At 43.1% G+C, this 5,768-nt stretch overlaps 1 long non-coding RNA gene across 1 annotated transcript; it reads left to right on the top strand.

Annotated features, from left to right (window-relative positions):
• Positions 1 to 2,247: 2,247 nt before the first annotated feature.
• Positions 2,248 to 4,815, top strand: LOC310832449. The gene is made up of 3 exons (XR_014558306.1): positions 2,248 to 2,321; positions 2,985 to 3,057; positions 4,455 to 4,815. It is a non-coding gene; the product is annotated as an uncharacterized lncRNA (long non-coding RNA).
• Positions 4,816 to 5,768: the final 953 nt, after the last annotated feature.

Genomic DNA, 5,768 nt, shown 5'->3' with positions numbered 1-5,768 from the left:
TAGAAGTCCTTTTGATTGCCCCTCTATCAAGTTCCACAGTACCAGTGCAAGATTCAATAGGAAGACATGTAAATCCCATGGAGGTGTCCAGTAAGATTGCCAAGGGGTCCAGAGATGGAAGGAAGAAACAACCCCGACCAGAGAAGAATGGCAAACCAAGTTGATAGACTATGCCGAAATGGCAAATTTAAGTGGGAAACTCAGAAATCAAGAAGACAGAACTTTAAAAAAAAGAATGGGAAAAGTTTATGATTTACTTACGAGACCACTGCAAGGAAGTTGAAACATTGGTAGGATTTTAATTACACTTGTAAAGAAACAGAAAGTATGGATAATTTAGAAGGATAGACATTTGGATAAATATTGATATGCAGTTGTAAATATTATCATCAGGACCCATGGAAGGGACGGGGGCAAGTCAGGAGATTCAGAGAAATCTCGATATTTGGACTGTGAATATTGTTGTTTGTAATATATATTATTTAAAATCAAATAAAATTTATACACACACACAGTGGTACCTCGGGTTACAGACGCTTCAGGTTATGTGATTTCGGGTTGCACACCGTGCCAAACCCAGAAATACCGGAACGGGTTACTTCTGGGTTTCGGTGCTCGCGCATGAGCAGAAGTGCTAAATCGCACTTTGCGCATGCGCAGAAGCACCAAATTGCGACCTGCACGTGTGCAGACATGCCGCTGCGGGTTGTGAATGCTGTGGGTTGCAAACGTGCCTCCCACACGGATCACGTTCACAACCTGAGGTTCCACTGTGTATGTGTGTGTGATTGTCAAGGGGCCAAAGTGTGGGGCGGAGGAAAGAAGGGGAGAAGGGGGCATTAACGTACCTGTGAAATAAGGAATTCTGTTCTTATTAGTGAGCTATTGTCTGTTCTCTTCACATATGCTACCTTTCCATAATGCTGGCAAGACATTGACAGCTTCCTGGGCTCAAGCTGACATAGTAGTGTTAGCCTCCAGTACTCAGGTGCTGGTTGCTAAACAGCCAGTAATTTTTAGGCACCAATGCCTCAGGGCACCTGGCTTTTTTTTTTTTACCTCCGGCACCAGCAGCAATGCCGTGTGATCCATCCCAGTGCAAGCCTTCAGCAACTGAAGCTGGCATCTGTCTTGGCAATGGCACATGTCTCCTGCAGAAGGGAAGAGCCCCTGACTGGTGCCAAAGTTCAGAAAATAATTCCTGATGAAGCGTCCCGGGTGTCTCCCTGCCAGCTGACTAATCCATGAAGTTGTCAGAAGGACTTGAAATAAACCAACCTGCAGACACATTGTGTGTGTGTGTGTGTGTGTGTGTTTCATAATGGAGTGATGGATCTTGGGGACCTGGTGATCTCTAAAAAAAATTAGACTCGTGCTTTGGAAAGCTGCTTGCAAACAAAACTGAAGGATAAGGCTCAAAAAGCCCTTTCCACTAATCTTCAGCAGAACAACTGCAGATGTGTCTGTTCATCCATTCCATACAAGAGACTCACGATCCTTCCCCGCAAGCCCCATAATAGGTGCAAAGGACTGTTAAGCAAGTGGACCAGAACTGATTGAGCTGGCTAGCAGTATATTTGACCTTCATGTGTGTTACACTGCAATGGCAACCATGACATGCAGCTATACGATGTATTGGTGGTTACATTACGATGTGGCATTCTGAATGAGTGTGACTAGTATCCTATTGTTTGCAATGAGACAAACCACATTTCTAGTTTTGGTTACACTGGTTGCCATACGTCTGGAATTTCCCGGACGTAGCTGGCAATCGGCCATCGGAAACGGTGTCCTGGAGGAAACTGCTTAAACGCCCTGGAAAATCTGCCAAAGAAACACTTTGCTCTGTTTTTTTCTGTCCGGGTTTTCACTTTTTTGAAACATGGCAACCCTAGTTACAGTGTATGGCACACCTTGCAAGACTTGCTTGGGGGACTTCCAGTGTGGTGTAGTGGTTAAGAGTGGTAGAGTGTTTGTTGTGGGGGAGGAAGGGAAAGGAAAATGTTAGCTGCTTTGAGACTCCTTCAGGTAGTGATAAAGCGGGATATCAAATCCAAACTCTTCTTCTTCTTCTCTCAGTGGCTGCAGCTGTCCCTTCAAGGCAGGTGAAGCAGGGGTTCAACACCCACCCACCCCTGGCTCTGCTATGATTTGCCAAGAAGGTGCAATGGGATGCCTGAGGAGTGCCACTGCAGTCTGAGGGACTCAAGAGCCCATTTCGGCCCCAAAAGGATGACACAGTGAGAGTCTTAGAGTATGGGGGACAGTGACATGGACACTCTCCAACCCTGAACAATTAAATATGTGCCATGGGGACAGAGGTAGGAAATACAATGTCTCCTGACTTGGACCCAGCTTATGCCCACCTTCAGCTAATCACAGTTTGAGCTTCTTTCCTGCTTAGGTATTAAATGTGTGCCCTTAGTTAGATCAGTATCACCTGCCTTTCCTCTTTAGAGTGGACATGGGTGGAAATGTAACTTCAAACCTGATCTCCTGCCTTCCTACTTTGAAAAATTGATGTTGTCTATTTCCTTGTCAAGTTAACCTCCCACCCACCCCCAAAGCTGCAAGGTAATTTTGCCTGACATGAAGTTGGAGACCAATTTGGAAGTTACACCTTGAGCAAAATTGCCAGGGAAGTTTTAAAGGAAACAAATAATTTTCGTAAGACCAACAAAGTATCTTAAGGGGCATTCCACATTAAAAACAAAACCAAACCCAAGTAGTTAAGGCAAATTGTTCAAGGGGTGAACTTTGCATGATGCATCAAAGCATCAGCTGCCCTGAAAGCTTTTTATCTTATGAAACAAGACAATTTTATTAACTCTAAGCTGCGGAGGTACATCATGTCTAAGGTCTTGCAAACTTAGCACAACTTTACATATGAAGTGTCAAACTGTTTGCATTTGACACCATTGCTTAGTTTGGAGCTTTCTCATTAAGTTTATTTTATTTATTGCATATACCACCTTTCTGTCAAGGCACCCAATGTGGTGGAGGTAGGTCTATCCAAGTTTACATTAAAGCATGCAGATGGTTCTCGTGGTAGAATAGGTGAGTAAGGAATTAGATACATAATTCACTTGTACTGAGGGGAGAGAAGTTTGCAAAACACTAACATTAAAGCCTTCCCTTTTGTTTTGAGAATTCATTTTGATTTTGTATCTGAATGGACATTTAACGCCGGTTCCCATAGCTACATGAGCCGAAAAAGAGGGAGAAGAAAGATAAAGTCATTGGAAGTGCTATAAAGCTGGCATCAAAGAAAATATCAAGATGAAAGATAAAAAACGGGGCAGAGAAGTAAACAAGCATTGATGCCCCATTTAGCTCCATGAGCCCGCCTGCAAATGGCATTGCAGTAGGAAATAATTCAAGAAGAAGACAAGCAACTTTGCTATATTTTATCCCATGAAGAGATCAAGTTGGTGTGTGTGTGTGTGTGTTTTAAAAAAGGATTTGGTTTCTCTTGAGGCATATGGTATAAGGGCTTGTATGAAATGGCCCTCTGCACAAGTTCAGAATCATCCTTCTTTACTGGAATGAGCCAATATATTGAAGAAGTGTCTTTGGTCTAAGCTGTCAGTATTGGCAAATTTTGTCTTTCCTTACTTTCTCCTAAAGTTTGTTACACCACAGATTTCTTGAGACATAAACAGATGTGTAGAGAAAAGTTAAGGAAACACAGTTTTCACCATTGTACTGCTGCAATGGTTTGAGGAAAATGACTGGAGGATGGGACATGGCAGAGCTGGAATTGACACCTGAGATGTATGTTTCAGGACCCACCCTATTCCTGTGACCACTGGTGGAGGAAGAGGAGTGCGGGGGGAGCATACCGCCCCTGGCAGTGCGATCCTGAAGAGGTGCCATCGCGGCTGTCCCACCTGCGCTGGGCAGCACACCCCTGTATAATAATAACACACGACAGTTGTGAATGCCAGTATGCCCACCAGTACTTCCAACATCACCAGTGAAAGGTCTCTGTATATATATATCTAATCAAAAGCCCACAATGCACAACAGATTGTCTGCTGTTCGTTTTCAGTTTCTGTTTTCATTGGCTCAGCCTTTCCAACACTTAATATGCCCCCTCAGACATGTCCACATTTCACTGGATACCAGAGCTGGACACCCACTTCCCCATTATTTCTGAACAGAAGTCAGGTGCAAAAAGCTTTTCTCCATGAGTAAGCATGGTGGTGGCTGATGCAGGTGCCTTTTTTCCATTGATGAGGGTGCTGCTGGTGGTATACACCTGCACTTTTTTGTGTTCCTGCCTCTTTCTGCTCATTTAGCTATGGCAGCCATTTTGTATTAGGCCATGCCCCAGTGGCAGCCATTTTGTGTTATACAGCACAACGCATAGCAACCATTTTATGACTAGTACCTGTGGAACCCCTTCATGCACTCAAACATTACTCTGACCAAAATCAGGACTTTTTTATTAGGAATTGTAGGTACCGACATTCCAAAGGAACAGAAAAGACTTTTTATGTATGCGACAACAGTTATTAGCCCAAAGATGGAAAGAAGACAAAGGTCAGAAAGGAATGGCAAGCCAAGCTGTTGGACTACGACAAAATGGCAAAACCGACCAAAAAGCTCAGGAACCAAGAAGACAAAAACTTTAAGAAAGTATGGGGGGAAATTGCAGTTTATTTAGGAGACCACTGTAAGCAGACAAAAACATTAGCAGGATTTTAATAACACTTGTAATGTAACAAATACTGTGGATAATATGGAGAGATACAATATATGGACTGTGAAATAATATGCAGTTTAAGATGTTGACAATAGGACCCACGGGGGGGGGGGGGAGCCAGGAGATTCAGAGAAATATCTATATATGGTTATGTATTTAATATTGTTATAACTTTTTTGTTTGTAAAATCAAATATATATATATATATATTTTTAAAAAAAGAAGAAGAATCAGACGCCTGAATGGCTTCCATGATTCTGGTATGTCCCGGGAAAATCAGGACAGTTGAAGGGTGTGCTTCCATTCCAAAGGTGCTCGCTGGCATCAAAAAGTTGGTGAATGCTATGATAGAGGTATATAAAATTATGCATAATACTAAAACTCAGGGTCATCCAATACTTGAACTTGGGGCCATCCTTGAATGGCAGGAAGGTCAGGCCAGACAAAGGGAAGAGACGGCTTAATGCAGCCCGTCATTGATTTGTGGAACTCTCTGCCAATGGCTTAGATCTGGAGCGGAAAGAAGAGCTATTGCCATCTGTTAAATCTCTGGTTAATTTGTAGGAAATGAGCAAGAATGTCTGACTGCCAGTGGTTTAACAACAGCAGCAAAATAATGACTCCCCCTCCCCCTAAATTGTACTGCTGAAATGAGGGAATCTGGGGATGACAAGGAGTGGGCGCTTATGTGGGAGGACTGCGAGCTCCATTCAGTTCTGGTACTCAGTGCAAAATCCTGCACTCAGAATTCTTTATTTCTGAGTGTGTATATTTTACACCAGGCTCCAGAGCTCAGGGATCTAATAAAAAGCAAAACAGACTATTCCCGATGGCAGGTGCCCACCTCTCACTTACATCATTTTAGAAAGGAATTTAGACCAATGCATGGAGGACTGATAACGTCTACCAATGGCTATTACCCAGGAAGGGTGAACTGATCTTTCATGTCCACTGGTGATATGACACTGGATATTATTCAGGAAATATGAATGGGAGGGGTTTGATGCCTTCAAGTTTTGTTTGTGGTCTTCCTGAAAGCTTCTCATCTACCACTTTAGGA

Source organism: Podarcis gaigeae (assembly GCF_964106915.1).
Source record: "Podarcis gaigeae genome assembly, chromosome: 15".
Lineage (NCBI taxonomy): Eukaryota > Metazoa > Chordata > Lepidosauria > Squamata > Lacertidae > Podarcis > Podarcis gaigeae.
Note: the sequence above shows the minus strand (reverse complement) of the source record. Positions and strands in the feature narration are given on the sequence as shown.